The sequence below is a fragment of the Pleurodeles waltl genome, chromosome 1_2, assembly GCF_031143425.1.
Source record: "Pleurodeles waltl isolate 20211129_DDA chromosome 1_2, aPleWal1.hap1.20221129, whole genome shotgun sequence".
Taxonomy (NCBI): domain Eukaryota; kingdom Metazoa; phylum Chordata; class Amphibia; order Caudata; family Salamandridae; genus Pleurodeles; species Pleurodeles waltl.
Genome location: NC_090437.1, coordinates 47825267 through 47840167, shown reverse-complemented (window position 1 = coordinate 47840167; position 14901 = coordinate 47825267).

The window sequence follows — 14901 nt, the reverse complement described above, 5'->3', positions numbered from 1 at the left end:
CATACGCGACACACCCACCCTCTCCCTCACCCACTACAACACACACATCAATGCGTATCAACACATCAGAGTGACACCCCCCAAACCCCCCCGGAAGAATGCAAACACAAAATGAAATGACTCTAAACATAGGAATATATTGTATTACTGGCTTAAAAATATAATTCTACATCAAAAACTGTTATATACATAAATGTACAAGTCAGAGCATTGTAGCATGTATTGTCCGTGGACCACTGGGCCCAAATCACATGGGCAAAGCCCACACAAGATACCTGACTCCAATGGAGAGAACACTGCAGGGGCATCAGATAGCAAAACTACAGGCACCTCAGGGGGAAGGGAAGGGGGGGCACCTCAGCCAGATGAGTCCACGACGCCAGATCCAGGAGGGGCCTCCATGGCCACTGTTCAATCCTGGGGAGTGCAAAGCCACAGTCTCTCAAGTCTCTACAGTGGGTGGGTTGCCCACTGTTACATCCTGGCGAGTGCAAAGCCACAGTCTCTCAAGTCTCTACAGTGGGTGGGTTGCCCACTGTTACATCCTGGCGAGTGCAAAGCCACAGTCTCTCAAGTCTCTACAGTGGGTGGGTTGCCCACTGTGCAATCCTGGGGAGTACAAAGCCACAGTCTTTCAAGTTTCACAAGTGGGTGGGTTGCCCACTGTTCAATCCTGGCGAGTGCAAAGCCACAGTCTCACAAGTGGATAACAGTCTCCACTGGTTCTGGGTGGGGCCTGGTGCCCAGACTGGTTCGTGCAGCCCTGCCCGACTAAGATGAAGGGCCCAGTTCCGCGGTGCTTGAGATTAATGGCCCAGTTCAGCGGTGCTTGAGACGGCGGTGCCCAGTTCAGCGGTGCTTGAGACGGCGGTGCCCATTTCAGCGGTGCTTGAGATGAAGGGCCCAGTTCAGCGGTGCTTGAGATGAATGGCCCAGTTCAGCGGTGCTTGAGACGGCGGTGCCCAGTTCAGCGGTGCTTGAGATGAAGGGCCCAGTTCAGCGGTGCTTGAGATGAATGGCCCAGTTCAGCGGTGCTTGAGAAGGTGGTGCCCAGTTCAGCGGTGCTTGAGACGGCGGTGCCCAGTTCAGCGGTGCTTGAGATGACTGGCCCAGTTCAGCGTTCTTGAGACGGCGGTGCCCAGTTCAGCGGTGCTTGAGACGGCGGTGCCTAGTTCAGCGGTGCTTGAGATGAAGGGCCCAGTTCAGCAGTGCTTGAGATGAATGGCCCAGCTCAGCGGTGCTTGAGACGGCGGTGCCCAGTTCAGCGGTGCTTGAGATGAAGGGCCCAGTTCAGCGGTGCTTGAGACGGCGGTGCCCAGTTCAGCGGTGCTTGAGACGGCGGTGCCCAGTTCAGCGGTGCTTGAGATGAATGGCCCAGTTCAGCGGTGCTTGAGATGAAGGGCCCAGTTCAGCGGTGCTTGAGACGGCGGTGCCCAGTTCAGCGGTGCTTGAGATGAAGGGCCCAGTTCAGCGGTGCTTGAGATGAATGGCCCAGTTCAGCGGTGCTTGAGACGGCGGTGCCCAGTTCAGCAGTGCTTGAGATGAAGGGCCCAGTTCAGCGGTGCTTGAGATGAATGGCCCAGTTCAGCGGTGCTTGAGACGGCGGTGCCCAGTTCAGCGGTGCTTGACATGAAGGGCCCAGTTCAGCGGATCTGGCCATGGCGTTGAGCTCATTTGCCACCTGTCCTGTGGCTGGCGGTGCCTTCCTGCCCATCTGTCCTGTGGCTGGCGGGGCCCTCCTGGGCTGCAGTGCCGGGCATGTTGGTGGCCTCCTGCACACCTGGGATGGGGCTGGAGGGGCCCTCCTGGCCAGCTGGGCTGATGGCGCTCTTGGCGGGCGTGCTGCCCTTCCCAGCCTTCCCTGATCGCCTGTAGCCCTTCCCCACCTTGGGCGGTGTGACTGCTGTCTCCACACCTCCTGCCGGAGCCATGGTAGGGGTTTTTGTGCCTGGTGTCTTGACCCTCTCGCGCCGGCCACTGCCTATCTTTGATTGTTTCTCCGGGGGTGGGCTGCCCGTGCCTTGGCTCCATACTAAACTGGCTGCCCTGGAGGGTGGGGGACTCCATAGTCCATGGCAGACTGTCATGACAGGGCCCGGTTTTGTGGTGGCTGAGGTGCTTACTGGAGTCCGATGACATGGACGGGGTGGGGGAGTTGGTGGAAAGAGGTTAAGTTTGGAAAGGAAAAGCTTTTTAGGAGCAATGGGAGGGGTAGGTGTAGTGGGTATGGGAGTGGAGGAAGAGGATGTGGTTGTAGGAGTTTGAAGTCTGGTGTCTTTGGGTGCAGGTGCTTGGGCTGGAGGCTGTCGTGAGGTGGATGGCTGTTGGGTGGGTGGCTGCCTGCGTTTGTGTATCTTGGAAGAGGGGGTCACAGACACACTGGGAGAGGACACAGGGGATGTGTAAATGGCAGTGGGGGGGTGACTGCACGTGTGCGGGGGGTGCTGGTGTGTGTGCTGGTGATGGACGTAGTGGCTGAAGATGTAGTGCATGCAGGTGTGAGTGGAGACGTGACAGGGAGGGAGGAGGGAGACTAGGAGGAGGGGGACACAGTGGAGGCAGTGGGTGTTGGTATGTCTGTATGTGGATGTTGCTTGTGTGAATGCCTGTGTGATGTGTGGTGCTTATGTCTGCCTGAGCTTCCCTTGGGTGTTGAGGTGTGTGCAGGCTGGTCTGATGGTGTGTCTGGGATAGGCAGAGGTACAGGTGATAGGGTCTGGGTGGAGGAAGTTGGAGGGGGGAGGCTAGAGACAGGGACAATGGCTGCCATCAGTGCTGAGGCCAGAGTGTTGAACGATCGCTGAAGGGCAGCCTGACCAGAATGAATGCCCTCCAGGTATGCATTACTCTGGTGCACCTCTCTTTCGACACCCTGGATGGCATTCAATAGGGTAGACTGCCCAACAGTGAGCGTCCTCAGGAGGTCAATGATCTCCTTACTGAGGGCAACAGGGGTGACTGGGGCAGGGCCTGAGGTGCCTGGGGCGAAGGAGATGCCCACCTTCCTGGGTGAGCGGGCACGGGGCAAACGCTGAGGGGCTGCTGGGAGGGCGGTGCTGGTGCGCTGGGTGGCGGCTGTACCTGTTGTTGCGGGGGCACAGATGTTGCCGCCACCACAAGGGAGCTCCCTTCAGAGGACGAGTCCATGTCACTTGTGTCTGCCCGAGTCCCCGCTGTGGAGCTCCCCTCGCCCTCCGTCCCACTGGTGAAATCGGAATCCGTTGCATGGCCCTCCATGGCCATGTGGGATGCAGCTCCCTCATGCTCCGATGCCACTTCTCCTCCGCCTGATGATGCTAATGCACACATGAACAGGAAAAACACAAAAAAGGGGAGGGGGAGAAAATAAAGACATGTTGAGTGCATGCATTGGCGACACCGTTGGCGGACAGGACAGACACAGAAGCCCCCTGCACTACGCCGCGCACTTGGGGTCCACTACTCAATCCGTGGGACATGGCCTACAAGCCTATGGACGACATTTGCACACATAGATGACACAGGGCCATGAATAGCTGTACTTGGCACCCTACAGAGGTGGGGGGCGGGGGCACAGGGCCATGCCTTACGGAGGGGCCTAGCCTACAGAACTCGCCCTGGCCTAGGGAGACCCACAGCCCTCCTCCCCCACCCAGACACCTCCACTGCGCGGAAAGTCACCAGAATAAGAGTGTACTCACCCCCTTGTGTCTGCTGTGATGTCCTCACGCGCCCATCCAAATCGGGGTAGGCCACCGCCAGGATCCGGAACATCAGGGGGGTCAAAGTCCGACTGGCACCCCTCGCACGTTGGGAGGCCATCCCCAGCTGAGCCTCCGCCGTCTTCCTGCTCCAGCGTCGGATGTCCTCCCATCTCTTCCGGCAGTGGGTGCCCCGTCTGTGGTGGACCCCCAGGGTCCGGACGTCCTTGGCGATGGCACGCCAAATATCAATCTTCTGGTGGGCGCTGACCTATGTGAAATGTACAGGGGGAGAAAAAGAGTCATCACCTTCTGCACCCTCAATGTGACTGGCCCCCCATCCCTACCCTTGCCATGTGGCACATGCTCTCATCCGTCGTTTGATGCATGCCTCAATCGCTCCCCTCCCCACCATCTTTCATCCACCCCACTCAACACAGGCATTGGCCACTAAGCATGGCCTCAGTGTACTTACCTGTTGGTCTGGAGGACTGTAGAGTAGCGCATACTGGGGGAGGACCCCATCCACGAGTTTATCCAATTCCTGAGCAGTGAAGGCAGGGGCCCTTTCCCCAGTCGCATGAGCCATCGTCGCTTCCAGACCGAGGTCACAGCAGCACTTGCAGTGTAGGTCCTCTCCTGTCGAAGATCAGGTATCGAGTGATTAAGCTGATAGAAAATGGTGGTCACGCCCGCGGCGGTGCGTACCGCGGCGGTGCGTACCGCGACCGCCGCGCACATCGTCATTGACTCCTGAGACCCATAGGGTTCAATGTTAACCAATGCTGCTTTGCGCCGCGATCTTTGACCGCCTACCGCCACGGTGTGCCACGCCAGCGCATTTACCTCACATCCCATTGTCGCACTTCACAGGTCAGGCGTCTGCCATTTCAAGGGCCCACATGGCTTACTTTTTACTGCGTCACACATACCTAAGCCTTGCATCAACACTCATACAAGCCATTCAATGCATTGGGAATCGTGTTTAGTGCAAGCTGTGGTTACGTACCTGTGGGTTGATTGACTCTGTGCTCCCTGTTGTCCTTCATAGGCACCGTCTGCTGGGACATGCGAGGAGATGGAGGAATCTTCCTGTGTACCGACCGCTGGTGGACCTGTCGACAATGGAGGAAAGACATGTCATACTGACATACAGGCTTGACCGAGCCACTATTCATGAACTGTGTGCCCAGCTGGAGCCAGACCTGATGTCACCAATCCGCCAACCCACAGGGATCCCCCCTCTAGTGCAGGTGCTGTCAGTGCTCCATTTCTTTTCAAGTGGGTCATTTCAAACAACAGTGGCCATATCATCAGGGATGTCCCAGCCTATGTTTTCCAAGGTGTTGTCCAGAGTGTTGTCTGCCCTGCTGAAACACATGCGGAGCTACATCGTTTTCCCTGAGGTGGGGGATTTGCCTACGGTGAAGGGTGATTTCTATGCCCTTGAACATATCACCAACATCATAGGTGCCATTGATGGGACACATGTGGCTTTAGTACCCCCCAGCAGGAGTGAACAAGTGTACAGAAACAGGAAGAGTTATCATTCTATGAATGTACAGATGCTGTGTTTGGCAGACCAGTACATCTCCCATGTTAATGCTAAGTTCCCTGGCTCAGTGCATGACGCGTACATCATGCGGAATAGCAGCATCCCTTACATGATGGGTCAACTCCAGAGGCAACGTGTGTAGCTAATTGGTGACTCTGGTTATCCCAACCTGTCATGGCTACTGACCCCAGTGAGGAATCCCAGGACAAGGGCAGAGGAACGGTACAATGAAGCCCATGGGCGAACTAGGAGGGTGATCGAGCGGACCTTCGGCCTCCTGAAGGCCAGGTTCAGGTGCCTCCATATGACAGGTGGATCCCTATTCTACTCACCAAAGAAGGTGTGGCAGATCATCGTGGCCTGCTGTATGCTTCACAACCTGGCTTTGCGACGCCAGGTGCCTTTTCTGCAGGAGGATGGTCCAGATGGTGGTATTGTAGCAGCTGTGGAGCCTGTGGAGAGTGAAGAAGAGGAAGCTGAAGAGGACGACATAGACAACAGGAACGCAGTAATACAGCAGTATTTTCATTGACACACAGGTAAGATTCCAACCCGGCATATTACATATACTTAACCCCTACTACCTCTCTCCTGTCTGACCTTTTTCCCCAGTGTATGGTAACTGAGTTGTGACTTTTCCTTCCAATTTCAGAGATGTGGGCCCCACTGCGTGACATCTGCTTTGTTTCCCCATGGACTACAGCTGTGTGACAGTGGTATGTTGGCATCACAATGTAAATATGCATTTTTGGCACAGTACTGTCTAATACATTTGTACAAACTCACAGCCAGACTCCTGATTGTTTTGCGCAATAACTGTGTTTATTTCAGTGCTCTATATTGGTGGGTGATTGCAAATCGGTGAGGGGTGATGGTGGAGGATTGTCCATGGCAGAGTCCAGACTATTAGTATCACAGGTGCATTGTCCAAATGCCTGTTGAAAGTGGAGCATGGGCAGTATAAGGATGGACAGGGTGTCAATGTGGGACAGTGGGATGACAATCAGGGAGGTATCCTTTCCTGGCGGGGGTCTTGGCATCTTACTCTGTCTTCTTCCTGGATCTCAGGGCCCGCTTGCGGGGTGGTTCTCCTTCTGCAGGGGGTGGGGTGCTGGTGGCCTGTTGGTCCTGTGGCGGGGCCTCCTGTCCACTAGCGCAGGCAGAGGTGGTAGGCAGTTCTTGGTCCATGCTAGTGTCAGGGTCCCTTTGTGGTGCCACAGTGTCCCGCAATGTGGTGACTACCTGATTCAGAGCCCCTACAATGGTGCCCAGGTCGGAACTGTTGTTTCGTAGTTCCTCCCTGAAGCCCAAATACTGTTCCTCCTGCAGAAGCTGGATCTCCTGAAACCTGGCCAGGACCGTCGCCATCGTCTCCTGGGAGTGGTGGTAGGCTCCCATGATGGAGGAAAGGGCCTTGTGGAGAGTGGGTTCCCTGGGCCTGTCCCCCCCCTGTCGCACAGCAGCCCTCCCAGTTCCCCTGTTTCCCTGGGCCTCTGTCCCCTGGACCGTGTGCCCACTACCACTGCCCCCAGGTCCCTGTTGTTGTTGGGGTGGTGGGTTAACCTGGGTGCCCTGTAGTGGTGGACACACCGCTGCTTGACGTGTCCTGGGGACAGAGGGATGGGCCCGCTGGGTGGGTGCTGTGCTGGTGTTACCAGAGGGGGGAAGGTCTGCTATGGGCTGTGGCTGTCTGAGGGGAACCGACTGTCCAGAGGTCCCCGATGGGCCGGGCTGGTCATCTAGATCCAGGTCGACAGAGGTGCTGTCCTCACTGTGGGCCTCTTCTGGGGGTGGAGTGGACATTTGTAGACCCTCCTGCGCGGTGACGTGGCGTTCGGGTCCTGCAGGGGTATAAAAGTATGGTTATTGCATTTGTGTGTGCCATTGCGTGTAATGGGTGGGTGCCCGTGTACCCCAGTGCTGGCATTCCTGTGTGGGGGCTTTTGTGACGGTGGTTTGGGGGGGGATGGGTATGTGCAGTGGGCATGCTTTGTTGATGGGTGTCCATGCTTTGTGGTTGCATGCAGGGCTTGGGGTTGGGATGGGTGGGCTGTGATGGGGAGACATTTGCAAGGAGCAGGATGTGATGGGGGTGAGGGTGGGGGTATGAGTTGGCATGCTTGCGGGGTGGGGGGATGAAGTAGTTAAGATTTGACTTACCAGAGTCCATTCCTCCAGATACTCCTGCGAGGCCCTCAGGATGCAGGATTGCCAAGACCTGCTCCTCCCATGTTGTGAATTCTGGGGGAGGAGGTGGGGGTCCGCCACCAGTCCGCTGCACCGCGATGTGCCTGGATACCATTGAACGCACCTTCCCCCGTAGGTCGTTCCACCGCTTCCTGATGTCGTCCCTATTTCTTGGGTGCTGTCCCACAGCGTTGACCCTATCGACTATTCTGCTCCATAGCTCCATCTTCCTGGCAATGGTGGTGTGCTGCACCTGTGTCCCGAAGAGCTGTGGCTCTACCCGTACAATTTCCTCCACCATGACCCTGAGTTCATCCTCCGAGAACCTGGGGTGTCTTTGTGGTGCCATGGGGTGGTGTGGGTGATGTGTGGGGTGGATTGTGTGGTGATGTGTATTGGTGTGTTGTGTGAAGTGCGTGGAAATATTGCTGGGTGAAAGTAAAATGCGCGTCTGGTTGCTCGGATCTCTATTTCTCAGTGCGTGGTCCCGATTCTGTAGCAGTGGGGGTTTGTGGGTGATGTGGGTGTGTGTTTTATATTGTAATGGGTGTGTGGGAGTGGTGTGTGTATGTGTATCAGGTGTGTGTATTTATAATTGTCCAATGTGGCTGTGTTTTGTAAATGTGTGTGTATTATGAGCGCGCCGGTGTGTACCGCCAATGGTATACCGCGGTTGAAACACCGCCGCGTGGATTCGTGTGTCGTGATAGTGTGGGCGTATTTCTGTTGGCGTGACGGTGTAGGTTTGGTCATCGCCAGTTTCTCGCTGCCCTTTGGTGTTGCAGACTTTTGTTGATGTCTGTATTTTGGCGGGTTGCCTGTTGTGGGTCAGAATGACCGTGGCGGTTTACCGCAGCCGCGGCGGTATGTTGGCGGTCTTCTGACAGCGGTAAGCGGCTTTTACCGCCAAGGTTGGAATGACCACCAAAAAAGTATTTTTCAAGCACAAAGTACCTGGTTCACGTGCAAAATCTCCGCAAAGAACTGCGGAGGCGGAGATGCGTGGAAACAACTGGGTGTGCGCTGATTTCTTGGGCCGGACACTGCAATGCGTCATTTAGTTTTCACGCAGGGACAGCTGTTCGCTGATTTCTGGCACTTGGTCGTGGATCCTCTTCGGGTTGTGGGATTTTCAGACGCCCCAGGGACGATGCATGGATTTCCTGCGCTGGCAGGGTGAATTCACAGGAGTTGAGTCGATTTGGTGGGCTTTGCATCAAATTTTATACTGCACAGCAGGCGCTGCATCGATTCCTCTCTGGAAGTTGGGCTGCGTCGTTCCGGCTTGGCTGTGAGTCGATTCGGTGGGCGTGCATCGAATTTCCGGTCGCTACGCTGGCGCTGCATCGATCTTCTCGTTGCGAAGTTGGGCTGCATCATTCCGGTTTGACGTGAAGTGAAATTTTCACTGCGGTGCAGGCTGTGCATCGTTTCTGGCAGGCTGTGCTTCGAATTTCACCGCACAAGGAGTCCTTCTTCTAGAGATGAAGTCTTTTTGGTCCTGAGGATAGGTCTATCCAAGCCCTTGGAGAGCACTTCTTCAACACAGCCAGAGAGTAGCAAGGCAGCAGGGCAACAGCAAGGCAGCAGTCCTTCACAGAAAGCAAACAGGTGAGTCCTGTGGGCAGCCAGGCAGTTCTTCTTGGCAGGATGCAGGTTCTGGTTACAAGTTTCTTCTCCAGGAAGTGTCTGAGTTGGTAGGGGCAGAGGCCCTGTTTAAATACCCAATATGCCTTTTTAAGTGGGGGAGACTTCAAAGAGTGGCTTAGAAGAGCACAAGGTCCCAGTAGGGGGTGTGGCAGTCCTTTGTGTGAGGGCAGGGTACTGTCCTTTGGCATGCAAGTTTCAGGCCTTCCACCCTCCCAGCCCAGGAAGACCCATTCAAAATGCAGATGTGTGCAAGTGAGGCTGAGTATCCCGTGTTTGGGGTGTGTCTGAGTGAATGCACAAGGGAGCTGTCAACTGAACCCAGCCAGACATGGATTGTAAGGCACAGAAAGATTTAAGTGCAGAGAAATGCTCACTATCTAAAAGTGGCATTTCTAAAATAGTAATATTAAATCCAACTTCACCAGTCAGCAGGATTTTGTATCACCATTCTGGCCATACTAAATATGACCTTCCTACTCCTTTCAGATCAGCAGTTACCACTCAAACAATGTATGAGGGCAGCCCCAATGTTAGCCTATGAAGGGAGCAGGCCTCACAGCAGTGTACAAATGAATCTAGGGCTTTTACACTACCAGGACATGTAAACTACACAGGTACATGTCCTGCCTTTTGTCTACATAGCATTCTGCCCTATGGGTTACCTAGGGCACACCTTAGGGGTGACTTATATGTAAAAAAGGGAGTTTTAAGCTTGGCAAGTACTTTTAAATGCCAAGTTGAATTGGCAGTGAAACTGCACACACATGCCTTGCAATGGCAGGCCTGAGACAAGGTTAAGGGGCTACTTAAGTGGGTGGCACAATCAGTGCTGTAGGCCCACTTGTAGTATTTAATTTACAGGCCCTGGGCACATATAGTGCACTCTACTAGGGACTTATAAGTAAATTAATTAGTCCAATTGGGTATGATCCAATGTTACCATGTTTAAAGGGAGAGAGCATATGCACTTTAGCACTGGTTAGCAGTGGTAAAGTGCGCAGAGTCTTAAAAACAGCAAAAACAGTATCTAAAAATGGGAAGGAGGCAGGCAAAAAGTTAGGGGTGACCACCCTAAGGCTGTCAGGTCTAACAATACCTGACACCCAAGCCATTCTTATAGAGATAGGGCCTGGAATAGTTTAAATTGTCACTGTTGTAGGAGTGTGGTAGTTAGTAGGTGTGTTGTTCATTATATTGGCAATGTAATATGAGTGGTGCAAGCTGTAGTGGCCTCCTGATGAGGGCACTGGGACTAATTGTTTTACAAACTTAGGGGCAGATTTATGGAAAGTGGCGCTGCACTGAGTGCAGCGCAACTTTCCCTGCCCCCCTTAGCACCACCCTACCTCCACCATGTATTTAAATTACGGCGCACCATGGTGCAGGGCAGGGGACAATAGTGTAATTTTTTATGACGCTATTGATGTACTCTGCAAGAGCAGCACCAAAATATTGGCGCTACTCCTGCAAAGTACATAGGGGCTTATTCTAAAGAATGGAAGCCCCTTTTCAACAACTGCTATTAAGCAGGCGTTTAAAGTGCCGAAATAAATGGCACAAGGAAATCTCGTAGATTTCCTTGCACCATTTTACTGGCCCCCCTAACGGGAGAACGCCCCTTTGCATTCATTATGCCTGGTACAGGCATAATGTAGCGCAAAGGGTTACAGAGTGGCGCAGTGCATGCATTGCACCACTTTGTAAATCAGGCATGGGGATTTTGGCCTTGTTGGGCCACATTAAAGTCAAAATAAATGACGTTAATATGGTGCTAAGTATTGTTTATAGCTGGTCTTTGAATTCAGATTTCTTAAACTGTCTGACAAGCATTCCACTTCCTTCTTTCACTAAAAGACTGGCTAAACTCTTATTGTATCTTACAGCCACATTCTAGTACGTCTGCATATATGCCAACATTTTAGAACAAGCAAGTGGGAAATTTTTAAAAAATAGTCAGGAGAATTATTTCACCCTTTGACTCATATTGAAGCAGATAAATCTGGCAGGCGTGCTCTAATTTCCCCCTCTAAGAATTAAGAATAAATCGTTAAATTTTTATATCAGAGGTAATTCTTACAGGGGGAGATTGGAGCTTGTGTGATAGTCATCGAGATTTTATTTTTGCCAGTTTTACAAAATTCCATCAGGTTTCTGCATACAGCAATCATTAGGAGGGGAGACTAACCTTGAAACTGGTAATCTCCCTTCTGAATCAGGAGAGTTGGCATGTATGCATCTGCCTATGCTCCCACATGGAACCGATTTGTAATTTTGATTGGCCTTTGATTGGGAAGCGACGCCTGATGTTCCGATGCAACATGAACTTAAAACAAGACCGAAAGTCTTGCACTTATCTCGTCACTGTCTATTTTCACATGCAGTACAGTATGTGCGGCACCGATGATGTCTGTTTAAAAGGTCTTTTATGATTCTACAGCATGGATTTATTGGATGAAAGGTAATAAAGCTCTATTAGGTCGTTCCCGCTATGTTAACAGCACTGACATGTAACTGATCTCTTTAGTAGACATTGTTATTACCGGGAAGGCTGGCTATGAATTATTATCAGCCTTAGAATGATTTCCAGTTACAAGTGGAACAAGTCTCAAAGTCACCTCTCCTAAGCTGAGCACAAATCTGAAGCCTGGCCCTTAGCTGGTCATGCAAGGACGTGTTGTTCAGGGATCTATCATAGAGTAACCATCTGACCAGTGGCGTAACGAAACTTGAGGGGTGCCCCCTGCAAAGTACATGGAGGGGGCCTCAATGTTGAGGGAAAGGGAGCCTGCTGCCTGTGCACAGAGCCTGAGTGCTCGCTCCCCCCCCCCCCAACTACGGGGTCTGTGGTTGCTTTTGTGACCCTGCCACTGCATCTGACTCCACACTCTCTTCAGTCCATAACCTTTCACCTTAAAATCTTTAATTTCATGTTTGGTAGTCTAGTTATTTCAATGAAAGGATAACAAGACTACAACACAGAGAATGTGTTAGGCTATAGCACATTAGTCCAGTACTGGGGACAGTGTCCACAATGACCTTGAGGTAGGTAATTACCCTACTCTATGGAGATTCTGTATTACCAAGATTGTACCAGCTTTGGTGCAGTTCCCCACTAATATATGAATTGCACGTGCAAAAGGGACACTTAAACTAGAAGACCATTTCAAACAATTATATTTTATAATAGTTGATCGGTCTAAAATATTGCTTCAAATGTTGTGCACCATATGTTTGCAGCTCTAGTTCTCTGGAGAAAAAGACACTACAGTCAATCCTACCCTTTCTTACCCCTTGAAAAAGCTAAATAGTTCATATTTACTGTATATGTACTGTCATACTACTGATACTACTGATCATTTACAATTTTTAGTAATATTGGTTTTTTAGGCCATACACTCTGTGCGCATAACTTTGAAGGATGCACATGGCTCATACATGGCGCCTAAATAGTCAATGAGTGTGGCTGATCCCATGTTTCAAAATGGGAGCTGTAAGGATGAATGCACTGGTCACCATTCCTTTTTCACCACTCCTTTTGTCCACATTTTTTTAGATACAATAACTATGGAATACTTACTGGCTTTTGGTGCAATATAGTTGTATGTTTGCTCTGAGCTTTCATTTTAAAAATATTTCTTTGATCTTCCATAAGCCTGCAAACCAATTTGCCATTTTTTCTGAAAATTCTAATATTGAGAACGGCAATTAGGAACACCATAACTATGTTTATGCATATTGAAATGGGTTGCTGGCAGTATAGTATAAACATTTGCAGTGCCGCCACACTTTAATAGTCCACTTATTCCTCTAGTGTGTGTGTCTCTCGTGACGAGTTTACTCGGTATGTCTGAGTTTGTTCTGGTTTCCAGAATCTTGAGCCACCTAATGCCATGGGTCTTGTACATGTGCCATGTCAGGGTATAGAAGCCTGGCATGAAGATTTGAATTGGTATTTGTTCTGTCTGTTTGAAGAATACCAATAACAGACGTCCCAGAATCTAGCATTTCGATCTGTCTGGCTACCCTGGGGTGTGCACCTGCTGGTTCACTTGTAGAACTGGTAAGAAAGTAAAAAAACAATACAAAGGCAAAGTCTTCTATTTCAACATCACTGACTCGTAGATTCATGAAAGCCCCAGGGATACACACTGCCTACCATAACTCTCAACACGACCGGCTTTAGCACTGGTGGCGCTGTAGGAGGCTGGCCTGGTTTGTAGTGAGTACCAAGGGGTACTTACACTCTGCACCAGGTCCAGTTATCCCTTATTAGTGTAGAAGAGGTGTCTAGCAGCTTTGGCTGATAGAAAAGGGTAGCTTAGCAGAGCAGCTTAGGCTGAACTAGGAGACGTGTGAAGCTCCTACTATACCACTGGTGTCATATGCACAATATCATAAGAAAACACAATACACAGATATACTAAAAATAAAGGTACTTTATTTTTATGACAATATGCCAAAAGTATCTCAGTGAGTACCCTCAGTATGAGGATAGCAAATATACACAAGATATATGTACACAATACCAAAAATATGCAGTAATAGCAATAGAAAGCAATGCAAGCAATGTACAGTCACAATAGATTGCAATGAGAGCACATAGGTATAGGGGCAACACAAACCATATACTCCAAAAGTGGAATGCGAATAACGTATGTACCCCAAACCTATGTGAACTTTTAGAGGGTCGCTGGGACTGTAAGAAAACAGTGAGGGTTAGAAAAATAGCCCACCCCAAGACCCTGAAAAGTGGGTGCAAAGTGCACCTTAGTTCACCAGAGAGCACAGAAGTCGTGATAGGGGAATTCTGCAATGAAGACCAACACCAGCAATGCAACAACAATGGATTTCCAGACGAGAGACCCTGTGGAACAAGGGGACCAAGTCCAAGAGTCACACTCAAGTCGTGAGTGGGCAGATGCCCAAGAAATGCCAGCTGAGGATGCAAAGAAGTTGCCACCAGATGGTAGAAGCTGTGGATTCTGCAAGAACGAAGAGGACTAGGAACTTCCCCTTTGGAGGATGGATGTCCCACGTTGGGAAGAAGCTTGCAGAGGTGTTTCCATGCAGAAAGACCGCAAACAAGCCTTGCTAGCTGCAAGGGTTGTGGTTAGGGTTTTTGCCTGCTGCTGTGGCCCAGGAGGGATCAGGATGTCGCCAATTGCGTGAGGAGACAGAGGGGGCGCCCAGCAAGACAAGGAGTTCACTCAGAAGCAAGCAGCACCCGCAGAGGTGCCGGAACAGGCACTACAAAGAAGCGTGAACCATAGCTCACCCGAAGTCACAAAGGAAGATCCCACGACGCCGGAGGACAACTCAGGAGGTCGTGCACTGCAGGTTAGAGTGTCAGGGACCCAGGCTTGGCTGTGCAGAAAGGAAATCCTAGAAGAGTGCACAGGAGCCGGAGCAGCTGCAAATCACGCGGTACCCAGCAATGCAGTCTAGCGTGGGGAGGCAAGGACTTACCTCTACCAAACTTGGACTGAAGAGTCACTGGACTGTGGGAGTCACTTGGACAGAGTTGCTGAGTTCCAGGGACCACGCTCGTTGTGCTGAGAGGGGACCCAGAGGACCAGTGATGCAGTCTTTTGGTGCCTGCGGTTGCAGGGGGAAGATTCAGTCGACCCACTGGAGATTTCTTCGGAGCTTCTAGTGCAGAGAGGAGGCAGACTACCCCCACAGCATGCACCACCAGAAAAACAGTCGAGAAGGCGGCAGGATCAGCGATACAAGGTTGCAGTAGTCGTCTTTGCTACTTTGTTGCGGTTTTGCAGGCGTCCAGAGCAGTCAGCGGTCGATTCCGTGGCAGAAGGTGAAGAGAGAGATGCA